General features: G+C 40.5%; 1 non-coding gene across 1 annotated transcript; it reads right to left on the bottom strand.

The window, feature by feature from the left end:
• Positions 1 to 12,283: 12,283 nt before the first annotated feature.
• On the bottom strand, positions 12,284 to 12,387 carry LOC127742868 (small nucleolar RNA R71). Its single transcript, XR_008004235.1, has one exon. It is a non-coding gene; the product is annotated as a small nucleolar RNA R71 (small nucleolar RNA).
• Positions 12,388 to 14,703: the final 2,316 nt, after the last annotated feature.

Genomic DNA, 14,703 nt, shown 5'->3' with positions numbered 1-14,703 from the left:
AATATGGGCGAAGTCGTCGAGATGTTATTTTGAGAGCGTAAGTGAAAGGTTCAGGCATGGCCGAATGGCCAGCCCCCATGATCTAAGAACTAAACGTCCCAAGATGTCTAATACAATAGTAAACTATCCTATTTATACTAGACTAGCTACTAGGGTTTACAAGAGTAAGTAATTGATGCATAAATCTACTTCCAGGGCCCACTTGGTGTATGTTTGGGTTGAGCTTGATCTATCCATGAGCTGAGGCTTCTTTTGGAGTTGAACACCAAGTTGTAACGTGTTTTGGGCGTTCAACTCCGGTTGGTGACGTGTTTCTGGCGTTTGACTCCAGACACCAACATGGAACTAGCGTTGAGCGCCAGTTTACATCGTCTAATAACCAGTAAAGTATGGACTATTATATATTGCTGGAAAGCACTGGATGTCTACTTTCCAACTCCATTGATAGCGTGCCATTTGAAGTTCTGTAGCTCCAGAAAATCCATTTCAAGTGCATGAAGGTCGGATTCCAACAGCATTAGCAGTCCTTTGTCAGCCTCCTATCAGAGTTTTTGCTCAGGTCCCTCAATTTCAGCCAGAAAATAGCTGAAATCACAGAAAAACACACAAACTCATAGTAAAGTCTAGAAATGTGAATTTAGCATAAAAACTAATAAAAACATCCCTAAAAGTAACTAGATCATACTAAAAACTAACTAAAAACAATGCCAAAAAGCGTATAAATAATCCGCTCATCACTTTGCTGATAAAGTATACGGGTTGTTGCCCGCTGTTTTCTTCTCGGACCAGTGCTGAGGCTATTGCCCGATTTCCCACTGTGAGGTACAAGATGAGTGGTTCCCCTTCCTGTGGCCGACTTAATATAGGTGGCTGTCCCAGAAATTTTTTGAAGTCTTGGAAGGCTTGCTCGCATTCAACTGTCCATTCAAACTCCTTTCCCTTCCCTAGAGTGGCGTAGAAGGGGAGAGATCTTATTGCGGATCCCGCCAGGAATCTGGACAAGGCTGCCAGCCGCCCATTGAGTTGTTGTACCTCTTTGATACAAGTCGGGCTTTTCATGTCGAGTACGGCCCTGCACTGTCCGGGATTGCCTCAATTCGTCTCTGTGTGATCATAAAACCCAAGAATTTACCAGCTTTTACTGCGAAGGTACATTTTTTGGAATTGAGTCGCATGCCGCGTCGTCTTATGGTGTTGAATACTTGTGTCAGGTCGGATAATAACATCTCTTCGTTTTGCGTCTTCACTAGCATGTCGTCTACGTAGATCTCCATGATCTTTCCGATGTGTTCAGAAAAAAAATTTGTTCATTAGTCTTTGGTAAGTGGCTCCCGCATTTTTGAGACCGAAGGGCGTAACAATGTAGTAGTAATTTGCCTTTGGGGTTAAGAAAGAGGTTTTTTCTTGGTCGGGTGGGTACATTGGGATTTGGTTATATCCCGAGTATGCGTCCATAAAGGAGAGGTATTTGTATCCGGAGGAGGCATCTACCAGTACGTCGATGTTTGGGAGCAGATAAGGATCTTTCGGGCAAGCTTTGTTGAGATCGGTATAGTCGGTGCTCATTCTCCATTTCCCATTTGACTTTTTTACCAAAATGACATTAGCAAGCCATAGCGGGTGTTTGACTTCTCTTATGAAGCCTTCCTCCAGTAGAGCTCATACATGTTCTTCCACCGCTTGAGAGCGTTCTGGTCCTAGCTTTCTGCACCTTTGTTGTACCGGCCAAGATCCTGGGTAGACTGCTAGCTTGTGGCACATTAGTTTGGGATCTATGCCTGGCATGTCTGCGGCCTTCCACGCAAAGAGGTCAGCATTGTCGCATAGGAACTGTATGAGTGATTCTTTTATGTCCCCTTTTAGGAGTGTGCCGATGTTGGTTATTTGGTCCGGGGTGTTCCCGATCTGGATTTTCTCTATTTCTCCTTCAGGTTGTGGGCGGAGCTCCTCTCGCCTCCGAACTCTACCGAGCTCGATTGTGTGGAATTCTTCTCCTCTGCCCCTGAGGTTTAGACTTTCGTTGTAACAGCAGCGCGCTATTTTCTGGTCTGCCTTTACTGTGGCTATTCCTTCTGTGGTTGGGAACTTCATGCATAGATATGCAGTCGAGACTATTTCGCCGAGTTGATTTAACGTTGTCTGACCTATTAGGGCATTGTAGGCTGAGCTTACATCAACGACGATGTAATCTATTTTGAGTGTTCTTGACTGACTTCCCTTTCCAAAAGTTGTGTGGAGCGGGATGTATCCCATTGGTTGAACCGGGGTATCTCCTAACCCGAACAGGCTGTCTGGATATGCTCTGAGTTCTTTTTCTTCCAAGCCGAGTTTGTCGAAGGCAGTTTTGAATAAGATATCGGCAGAACTCCCCTGGTCTATCAATGTGCGGTAAAGATTTGCGTTTTCCAGTATAATAGTGATCACCATGGGATCGTCATGCCCTGCCGTGACGCCGAATGCGTCTTCCTTGGTAAAAGTGATCGCCAGGATGTCAGGTGTTTCCTTTTTTTCTGTGACGTGGTATACGTCTTTGAGATGTCTCTTGCGGGATGATTTGGAGATTTCTCACCCAGCGAATCCACTGTGTATCATGTGGACATGTCACTCTGGCGTCTGGGATGATCGTGCGGTTGGTCTGACGTCATCTGCTCTTCTTCTTTTCCTTTGTTCATCATCACGGGTGGCTAGGTATCAATCTAGCTTCCCTTCTCGTACGAGCTTTTCTATGACGTTTTTCAAGTCAAAACACTCATTAGTGGAGTGCCCACGGATCCGATGGTATTCACAATATTCAGCCCGGTTTCCTATTCCTTTATTGCCTTTGAGTGGTCGAGCTGGTGGTATTTTTTCTGTGTTGCAAACCTTTCTGTAGACATCCACAAGAGACACCCGAAGAGGGGTGTAATTGTGGTACTTTTTGATTTTCTCTTTATGTCGATCTTCCTTTTTTCTGAAATCTTTGTCTTTATCTCGATGGGTGAACCTTGCTTTTGAAGTCTCTCCTAATCGGGAGTTTTCTTCCATGTTGATGTACTTTTTCGCTGGCTCCTGTACCTCGTTCAGAGATGTGGGGTATTTCTTTGATATAGATTGACTAAAAGGCCCTTCTCGCAGACCATTAATGAGACCCATGATGGCAGCTTTTGTTGGAAGGTTTTGTATATCCACGCAGGCTCTCCCGCTCTCCTTGTCTGATTCCTAGTAAGCTCGGATCGTGTTTAGCTTTGTCCTTTTGGATGGAGAATCTGGCCAGAAATTTTTTAGCTATGCCGTTGAAACTTGAGATGGACCTAGGAGGGAGATTGTCGAACCATCTAATTGCTATTTTTATTAAAGTAGTTGGAAAGGCTTTGCAAAGAACTGCATCTGAGGCATCGGTGAGGTACATTCTGCTTCTGAAGTTGCTGAGATGATGGTTGGGATCTGTAGTGCCATTGTATAAGGTCATGTCTGGGAGTTTAAAGTCCTTTGGGATTTTTGTCTCCATGATTTCTTTGGTGAATGGGTCTTGCTCCTTTCGTGCATTATCTTCGGGAATAGATCGGCTGGCTTTCGTCTTGACATCAGCTTCAAGTTTTAGGAGTTTGGTTTCCAGTTCCCGGCGTCGCCTTATTTCTCTTTGCAGATCCTTCTCGGCCTCTCGTTGACATAGGGTGTCTTTCTCAAGTTGTTTTAACCGATCTTGAAATGCGTCCAGGGCTCCCTCGTTTGGGGAGTTCTTACTATTGATTTGGGGAGTATCTGTTGGTGTTGTGCCCGCATTTTTGTGCGGTGTTCTTTCTTCCAGATCTGAGGTGTGATCGTTGTCATGGTCGTCCACCATGGTAATGGGATGACTTCCAGGTTCCCCGGCAACGGCGCCAATGTTTCGAGGGTTACCTGAAACTGTAGGTCGATCTCGGTCGAGATCTTCTGTGTGGGTCGGAGCTATTGTTGTCCGACTTGTGGGACTTGGTGATGGTGCTGATCCTTCGTCCCCGGAGGGTGGGGGTACCTGTAAGGGACTCCGATGCTTAAGTTAGCAAGGGTATTAAGCAGGTATTGAGTAGAATCAGAGTATGAGTTATACCTGGGTGCTCCAGTGTATTTATAATAGTGTAGAGTGACCTTCAAAGATAAGATAAGTTAGTTATCTTATCTTATCTTTATCTTATCTTCGAGTGAGGTCATCTTATCTTCAAGGGAACCGCCCTTCTCTCTGTAGGCTTGGACTGCCCTTGGGTTTAGGTCGTGTTCCTCTGTTTGGGCCCTTTATTGGGCTTTCCTGGTAGTTTGGCCGAGCTCTTTAGGAAGAGGCCGGATTGTCTGACCTGAAGAGGCCGGTCGCTTTGTCGGTAGAACATCCCGGGTCGGACAGCTCGACCCAGGGTATGAACAATAAGATTTTTTAAAATTGAAAATTTGACTTGACTTACAAGAAATAACTAATTTAAAAAAAAATTGACTAAGTCAACTCAAATTTTCGAAATTTTGAGAGAAAAAAGGAAAAGATATATTTTTTGATTTTTGAATTTTTAATGATGAGAGAGAAAAACAACAAAAATGACTCACAACATGAACATTATGAATCAAAACTCATGATGCATGCAATAACACTATGAATGTCAAGATGAACACCAAGAACACTTTGATGATCATGATGAACATCAAGAACATATTTTTGAAAAATTGTTTATGCAAAGAAAACATGCAAGACACCAAACTTAGAAATCTTTAATGCTTAGACAATATGAATGCAAAGGTGCACATGAAAAACAATAAAAGACACAAAGCAAGAAAACATCAAGATCAAACAAGAAGACTTACCAAGAACAACTTGAAGATCACGAAGAACACTATGAATGCATGAATTTTCGAAAATTGCAAGAACAAGATGAATATGCAATTGACACCAAACTTAAAAGTTGACTCAAGACTCAGACAAGAAACACAAAATATTTTTTATTTTTATGATTTTATTATTTTTTTGTATTTTATTTTATATTTTTCGAAAAACATATAGGAAAAAAAAAGTAATGAATCCAAAGTCCTCAATCAAAATCATATGAATTAGACATGGCTTAATAGCCAGCCAAGCTAAAATATGTTATATGAAACTCTAGAATTCATTCTTGAAAACTCTGAAAATTTTCGAGAATAGGTGATAAATTTTTGAAAGATTTTTTGAAATTTGTTTTTTGAAAATAAAACAAAAAGAAAATTACCTAATCTGAGCAACAAGATGAACCGTCAGTTGTTCAAACTCGAACAATCCCCAGCAACGGCGCCAAAAACTTGGTGCACGAAATTGTGATCTCTAATAATGGCATTCAACTTGGTATGCGCGTTTATAACTCAACACTTTCTTCACAACCTCGCACAACTAACCAGCAAGTGCACTAGGTCATCCAAGTAATAAACCTTACGTGAGTAAGGGTCGATCTTACGGAGATTGTTGGTATGAAGCAAGCTATGGTCATCTTGTAAATCTCAGTTAGGCGGATAATAAATGGTTATGGAGTTTTTGAATAATAATAATAAATAAACTAAAAATAAAGATAGAAATACTTATGTAGATCATTTATGGGAATTTCAGATAGGCGTATGAAGATGCTGTGCTCCTTCTGAATCTCTGTTTTCCTACTGCCTTCATCCAATCCTTCTTATTCCTTTCCATGGCAAGCCATATGTAGGGCATCACCGTTGTCAATGGCTACATCCCATCCTCTAAGTGAAAAAGGTCCAAATGCTCTGTCACGGCACGGCTAATCATCTTTCAATTCTCGATCATGTCCGAGTAGAATCCCTTGATTCTTTTATGTTTGTCATCACGCCCAACAATCGCGAGTTTGAAGCTCGTCACAGTCATTCAATCCCGGAATCCTACTCGGAATACCACAGACAAGGTCTAGACTTTCCTGATTCTCATGAATGCCGCTATCAATTCTAGCTTATACCATGAAGACTCTGATCTCACGGAATGGAAGGCTCGGTTGTCAGGCGAGGGCAACCATGCATCGTGCATCAGGAATCCAAGAGATACACATTCTAGCTTTCGCTTGTAGAACGGAAGTGGTTGTCAGGCACGCGTTCATAGGGACGGATGATGATGAGTGTCACGGATCATCATATCCATCAGGTTGAAGTACGAGTAGTATCTTATAACAGGAATAATATTGAATTTGAATAAAAGATAGTAGTAATTGCATTAAAACTCGAGGTACAGCAGAGCTCCACACCCTTAATCTATGGTGTGTAGAAACTTCACTGTTGAAAATACATAAGTGATGATGGTTCAGGCATGGCCGAATGGCCAGCCCCCAAATCGTGATCAATTGTCTCCTAAGATAAATAATGGAATAAAACCGAGAGCAAACATGTAACGTGGTCAAAAGACGACTAATACACTAGTAAAAAGCTCTATTTATACTAGACTAGCTACTAGGGTTTATAAAAGTAAGTAATTGATGCAGAAATCCACTTCTGGAGCCCACTTGGTTTGTGCTTGGGCTGAGCTTGAGCTTTACACGTGCAGAGGATTCTTTTGGAGTTAAACGCCAAGTTGTAACGTGTTTTTGGCATTCAACTCTGGTTCGTGACGTGTTTCTGGCGTTTGACTCCAGAATGCAACATAGAACTGGCGTTGAGCGTCAGTTTACGTCATTCAATCACGAATAAAGTATGGACTATTATATATTTCTGGAAAGCTCTGGATGTCTACTTTCCAACGCCGATGAGAACGCGCCATTTGGAGTTTTGTAGCTCCAGAAAATCTAATTCGAGTGCAGGGAGGTCAGAATCCAACAGCATCAGCAGTCCTTTGTCAGCCTTTTATCAGAGTTTTGCTCAGGTCCCTCAATTTCAGCTAGAAAATACCTGAAATCATAGAAAAACACACAAACTCATAGTAAAGTCTAGAAATGTGAATTTAGCATAAAAACTAATGAAAACATCCCTAAAAGTAACTATATCCTATTAAAAACTACCTAAAAACAATGCCAAAAAGCGTATAAATTATCCGCTCATCAAAAGGCAAGGAAGAGACATAGTGGAGTTCAAGAACACCATTAATTCTTCAAGAGGAAGACGGCACCCTCACTAAGGTGGACTCATTCCTTAATCTCCTTGTCTATTTATTTTTCTATTTTCGGTTTTTGAGATTTATGTGTGGCTATGTTTTGTGTCTTTATTACATGATCATTAGTGTCAAGTGTCTATGTCTTAAAGCTATGAATAATTCCATGAATCCTTCACCTCTCTTAAATGAAAAATGTTCTTAATTACAAAAGAACAAGAAGTACTTGGATTTCAAATTTTATCTTGAAATTAGTTTAATTATTTTGATATGGTGGCAATACTTTTTGTTTTTTTAATGAATGCTTGAACAGTGCATATTTTTTATCTTGTTGTTTATGAATGTTAAAATTGTTGGCTCTTGAAAGAATAATGAACAAAGAGAAATGTTATTGATGATCTGAAAAATCATGAAATTGATTCTTGAAGCAAGAAAAAGCAGTGAAAAAAAAAGTGGCGAAAAAAAGAGAAAGAAAGAAAAAGAAAAAGAAAGTAGAAAAAACCAAAAGCCCTTAAAACCAAAAGGCAAGGGTAAAGAGGATCCAAGGCTTTCAGCATTAACGGATAGGAGGGCCCAAAGAAATAAAATCCAGGCCTAAACGGCTAAATCAAGCTGTCCCTAACCATGTGCTTGTATCATGAAGGTCCAAGTGAAAAGCTTGAGACTGAGTGGTTAAAGTCGTGATCTAAGAATGTGCTTAAGAACTTTGGACACCTCTAACTAGAGACCTTAGCAAAGCTGAGTCACAATCTGAAAAGGTTCATCCAGTTATGTGTCTGTGGCATTTATGTATCCGGTGGTAATACTGGAAAAACAAAGTGCTTAGGGCCACGGCCAAGACTCATAAAGTAGCTGTGTTCAATAATCAACATACTGAACTAGGAGAATCAATAACACTATCTGAAATCCTGAGTTCCTATAGACGCCAATCATTCTGAATTTCAAAGTATAAAGTTAGATGCCAAAACTGTTCAGAGGCAAAAAGCTACTAGCCCCGCTCATCTAATTGGGACTAAGTTTCATTGATATTGTGGGATTCATTATATACTCTCTTCTTTTTATCCTATTTTATTTTTAGTTGCTTGGGGACAAGCAACAATTTAAGTTTGGTGTTGTGATGAGCGGATAATTTATACGCTTTTTGACATTGTTTTCATATAGTTTTTAGTATGATTTAGTTAGTTTTTAATATATTTTTATTAGTTTTTAAGCAAAATTCACATTTCTAGGCTGACAAAGGACTACTGATGCTGTTGGATTCTGACCTCCCTGCACTCGAAATGAAATTTTTGGAGCTACAGAAATCAAAATGGCGCGCTCTTAAATGCGTTGGAAATTGGACATCTAGGGATTTCCAGCAATATATAATAGTCCATACTTTACCCTAGTTTAGATGACACAAACTGGCGTTCAATGCCAGCTTTCTGCCCTATTCTGGCGTTAAACGCCAGAAACAAGTTGCAAGCAAGAGTCAAATGCCAGAAACAAGTTACAAACTGGCGTTTAACTCCAAGGAAGACCTCTACATGTGAAAACTTCAATGCTCAGCCCAAGCACACTCTAAGTGGGCCCAGAAGTGGATTTCTACATTATTTACTTATTTCCGTAACCCTAGTAACTAGTCTGATATAAATAGGACCTTTTACTATTGTATTAGACATCTTTGATCAGTTTTATGCTATCTTAGAATTTTATCGGGGCTGGCCATTCGGCCATGCCTAGACCATTATCACTTATGTATTTTCAACAGTGGAGTTTCTACACACCAAAGATTAAGGTGTAGAGCTCTGCTGTTCCTCGAGTATTAATGCAAAGTACTTCTGTTTTCTCTTCAACTCATGCTTATTATTATTCTAAGATATCCATTCGTACACAAGAACATGATGAATGTGATGATTATGTGACACTCATCACCATTCTCACTTATGAACGCGTCATTGACAACCACTTCCATTCTACATGAAGACAAGCTTGAATGTATATCTCTTGGGTTTCTAATCAACGATTCACATCGACTCCCCTCTGATAATGGGGCATCTAAATCTGACATTAGAATCTTCGTGGTATAGGCTAGAATTCATTGGCAGCATTCCTAAGATCCGGAAAGTCTAAACCTTGTATGTGGTATTTCGAGTAGGATCTGGGAAGGGATGACTGTGACGAGCTTCAAACTCGTGACTGTAGGGCGTGGTGATAGATGCAAAATGATAGTAAGTTCTATTCCTACACGATCGAGAACCAACAATTGATTAGCCATACAATATCTGTGCATGGTATTTTTCATCCGATACGAGAAATCCGACAGTTGATTAGCCGTACAGAAACCGTAGAGGACCATTTTCACTAAGAGGACGGGAAGTAGCCATTGACAACAGTGACACCCAACATACAGCTTGCCATAGAAAGGAGTATGAAGGATTGGATGAAGGCAATAGGAAAGCAGAGATTCAGAAGGAACAACGCATCTCCATATGCTTATCTGAAATTTCCACCAATAAATTACATAAATATCTCTATCTTTATTTTCTGTTTATTTATCTTTTAAATTATTAAAACCCCATAACCATTTGAATCCACCTGACTGAGATTTACAAGGTGACCATAGCTTGCTTAAAGCCGTCAATCTCTATGGGATCGTCCCTTACTCACGTAAGGTTTATTACTTGGACGACCCAGTGCACTTGCTGGTTAGTTGTGCGAAGTTGTGAAAAAGAGTTAAGATTACAATTGTGCGTACCAAGTTGTTGGCGCCATTGAGATCACAATTTCATGCACCAACCACTAACGTGAATAGTAATGTGGAGCAATGAATGATGGACCAACGGTAGTGACACTAACCTTTGTTACTAACATTGGAGATGGCAAGCACAACCACGTTAGTGGTCAAGTTAATGCCATTAATGTGAGGCACTAACGTGGAAAGAAGGGGCGTTTTGAAGCGTTAGTGACAAAGGTGAGTGTCACTATCGCCCTCGAGCTTGGGCATGCCCACGTTAAGGGCCACGTTAGTTACACTAACGTGGGTCATTAACGTGGGAAAGAGGGATAAGGAGCAGCGTTATTGGTAAAAGTGAGTGCTAATAACGTTTGCGAAGGGCTAAGAGGCTATGTTAGTGGTCACCTTAGTACCACTAACGTTGGAGTTAACGTGGATCAACTGGTTTGGAACGTTAGTGACAAAGTTATCGTCACTAACGCTTTCGAACCCAAGTTTACACTTAATGTTAATGCCACTAACGTCCTAACTAACGTCCTACCATGCCTGACTCACATTCTTTCTGCAAGCAAAGTTGAGCCCACTGAAGACTGTAACTGCTTCAACTAAAGATCTAGGGCCCATATCCAAGACTTGAAGAGCTAACTAGAAGATCAGAAGAGTAGTATATATAGGAAGTAGTTTTGAATTAGAAAGGAGGCTTGGCATTATTAGGAACTACATTCTGTATATTTACTTTCCTGCAATTTCTAGTTTACTTTTGAGAATGCACTCTTCTCTATCATCTTCCATTTTTAGAGCTATGAACAACTAAACCCCTTTTCATTGGGTTAGGGAGCTCTATTGTAATTTGATGGATCAATTATAGTTTTCATTCTTCTTCCTCTATCTTTTCTCTTGATTTACTAGAAAGCTTTCGATCTTAAATCAATTGGTTAGTTGTCCTGGAAAAGAAACTCTCCATAATTGGATCTCCTCTGAGCCTTGGAAAAGGGATGAAGAGATCATGCTAGAATTGCTTTCTCATGTTGGACCAAATTGGGGTTTGGATGGATATAGTGACATATAATCCTACCAACACTTTGATTTGGAAATACATTTGGTATAATCATTGACCATAGTTCATCTCTTCCCATGAGAAATTAAATCAAGGAATTGGGCAATTGTTCAGGTTTAGCGAGATTGGATTGCCGAGGAATTGGGATCCAATCACTTAAGATTGCCAAGGAGATTAATGAATGCATTGATTGATGAAGAGATGAGAATGAACTTGATCCGGAGAATGCAACATCTCCTAAGCCCAATGAATCCCCCTTTCTGATCTTACCCATTTACTTTCATGTTCATCTCCCCAAATCCTAATTTAAGATTCTGCAATTTACTTTCTGCAATTTACATTCCGTCATTTATTTCTAGCATTTACATTTTCTATCATTTGCTTTCCTGCCATTTAATTTTTTGCAATTATCAACTCAACTTCTGCTTAGCTCAACTATAACATTCCTCCAATTAAAGTTGGTTGACCAATCAATCCCTGTGGGATTCGACCTCACTGTATTGTGAGTTTTTACTTGACGACAATTCGGTATACTTGCCGAAGGGAAATTCGTTGAGAGACAAGTTTTCGTGCATCAAGTTTATGGCGCCGTTGCTGGGGATTGATTTTGTATCGACAATGATTAAGTTGGAGGATAACTAGATTGAGTAATTTTCTTTGTTTTGATTATTTCATTTTAGTCATTTACTTCCAGTTTAGCTATTTTGTTTTTGTTTTCTTTCTTCTTCATCTATTTTCCTTGCTATCTACAATTTAGTTCACTAATCCACTAACTGTTTGATACATTGCACCACTCACACTAACAACCATTCTAACAAGAGTAATTTCTTCATTTATTTTCTTTCTTACTTCTTGCTCTGTTGGTTGTATGACAGGTAGAAGAAGCAGAGCTTTAACTTCCTTTGATTCTGAACCTAAGAGGACCTTCCTTAGATTAAGGAAGGAAGCAAGAGGGAAGAAAGTCATTGGTGCTGAGGAAGAGGGGGAGTATTTTGAAACAGACATGGAGGAGAATATGGAGAACCACCATGAAGAGGAAGCTCACAACCATGCAAGAGAAGGTCTATTGAATCATGCTGGATAAGAGAGAAGAGTTTTAGGTTCTTACATTAATCCAAATTGAGGAAATTATGGAAGTAGCATTCAAAAGTCAACCATACATGCCAATAACTTTGAACTAAAGCCCCAGCTCATCACCCTTGTTCTGAACAACTGTGCATTCAGAAGAATCGCCCAAGAAGACCCCAATCAACATCTAACCACCTTCCTAAGGATATGTGATACTGTGAAGTCTAATGGTGTTCATCCTGACACCTATAGACTGCTTTTGTTCCCCTTTTTACTCAGAGATAAAGCATCTAAATGGCTGAAATCTTTCCCGAAGGAGAGTTTTACAACATGGGAAGATGTGGTGAACAAATTCTTGGCGAGATTATATTCTCCTCAAAGAATTAACAGGTTGAGAGCTGAGGTACAAACCTTCAGGCAACAAGATGGTGAAACTCTCTATGAGGCATGGGAGTGGTTTAAGGACTTAACAAGAATGTGCCCTCCAGACATGTTCAATGAATGGGTGCAACTACACATTTTCTATGAGGGTCTTTCTTATGAATCAAAGAAGGTAGTACACCACTCATCCGGGGATCTCTAAATAAGAAAAAGACCATTGAAGAAGCCATAGATGTCATCGAGACTGTAGCTAAGAATGACTACTTCTATGCTTCTGAAAGGAGCAACACTCGAGGGGTGATGGAGCTAAACCACATGGATGCACTGCAAGCTCAAAACAAGATGATCACCAAGCAGTTAGCTGACCTTACCAAAAATATGGAAGGAAACCAAGTCACAGCAGCCACCACTTCATCATCAGCTCAAGAAGGAGTAAATACAGAGGAAAAGAGTGACCGGGAACAAGCCAACTATATTGGGAACTCACCTAGGTAGGCCAATGATCCATACTCCAAAACTTATAATCGTTGTTGGAAGAACCACCCAAACTTTGGGTGGGGAAATCAACAAGATCAAGGCCAAGATCAGAGACGTCACAACCCCAACAACAATGCAACTAACCAACATTCCATACAGAGATCATATCAACAACCACCCAACAGTACCTCTCAACATCCGTATCAAAACCAAAATGACCCTTCTCACCCCTCCTACCTCAATTCACAATCACCATCCGAAGATAGACTCTCCAGAATTGAGACTCTACTTGAAGGAATATGCAAGGAAGTCTAAGACAACAGAGTGTTCAAGGATGAAGTGGAGCTAATATTAAAAACCAGGGAGACATCATCAAGAGGCTGGAGTCTCAAGTGGGATATCTCTCTCAGCAGATTCCCTAGCCTACTGATAGCTTCCCAAGTGACACAGAGAAAAACCCGAGAGGTGAAGCAAAGAAGGTAAGATGGGAAGAATGTAAGATGATCGCTATAAGTGATGAGGGGAGTGTGGAAGAACTGAACAAACCATTAGAACACTCTCAAGATATTCCAGTAGAGAAGCAAGAAGAGAGTGACCATGAAACCAACCCCACACAAAGGAAGGAGCTAAGGGAGAAGGAGATTCTGAACCCATATGCACCTTTTCCCCAAAGACTCAATGGGGGGTGTAGAAAGAAGAGTGTACTCGAAGTTCTTCGACATGTTTGCATCTCTCCATGTAAACATACCATTCATCAAGGCTCTCCAACAAATGCCCTCATACATTAAGTGTATGAAAGAGCTGCTGACCAAGAAAAATTTACTAAGGGGAGGGCAAACAATAGTGATGAATAATGAGTGCAGTGCTCTCATTCAAACAGAGTTGCCTACAAAAAGGAAGGACCCAGGGAGCTTTCACGTCCCTTGTGCTATAGGAGAAACAAGGATTGATAAGGGACTTTGTGACCTGGAAGCAAGCATCAACTTAATGCCTTTATCCCTCATGAAGAAGCTTCAAATCAATGAGCTAACGCCCACGGATGTAATCATCAAGTTGGCAGACAAAATTAAAAAACAAGCAATAGGAGTGGTTGAAAATGTTTTGGTGAAGGTTGGGAACTACTTCCTTCCTACAGACTTTGTTATCTTGGAGATGGAAGAGAGTCACCTCCATCCAATCATATTAGGGAGACCATTCCTAGCCATAGCCAGAGCACTTATAGATGTGGAGCGAGGAGAGCTAATACTAAGGATACATGATGAACAACTTACCTTCAATGTCTTCAAACCGTCACAAGAAGCAGATCAAGAAAACAAAGAATCAAGGGAGGATCACAATAAGGCATTGGTGGAAGAAACAAGCACAGTAGTGGTGCACAAAATTGTAAATCACACTTTTCACAACTCGCACCACTAACCAGCAAGCGCACTGGGTCGTCCAAGTATTACCTTACGTGGGTAAGGGTCAAATCCCATGGTGATTGTTGGCTTGAAGCAAGCTATGGTTATCTTGTAACTCTTAGTCAGGGTAATAATAATTCCAGTTTTGATTGGTAGTAAATAAAAAGCATGGATTAAATAATACTTGTTATGCAGTAATAGAGAATATGTTGGAGTTTTAGAGATGCTTTGCCTTCTAAATCTCTGCTTTCCCCCTGTCTTCTTCTTCACACACGCAAGGTTCCTCCTATGGCAAGCTATGTCTTGGTGGATCACCATTGTCAATGGCTACCATCCATCCTCTGAGTGAAAATGGTCCAGGTGCGTGTCACCGCATGGCTAATCATCTGTCAGTTCTCACTCATGCTAGAATAGGATCTATTGATCCTTTTTCGTCTGTCACTACGCCCAACCCTTGTGAGTTTGAAGCTTGTCATAGTCATTCAATCCCTAAATCCTACTTGGAATACCACTGACAAGGTTTAGACTTTCCGGATTCTCAAGAATGCTG

This window comes from Arachis duranensis, chromosome 1 (assembly GCF_000817695.3).
Source record: "Arachis duranensis cultivar V14167 chromosome 1, aradu.V14167.gnm2.J7QH, whole genome shotgun sequence".
NCBI classification, from domain to species: Eukaryota; Viridiplantae; Streptophyta; class Magnoliopsida; order Fabales; family Fabaceae; genus Arachis; species Arachis duranensis.
The sequence above is the reverse complement of the archived record's forward strand: the minus strand, read 5'-3'. Positions and strand labels throughout refer to the sequence as shown.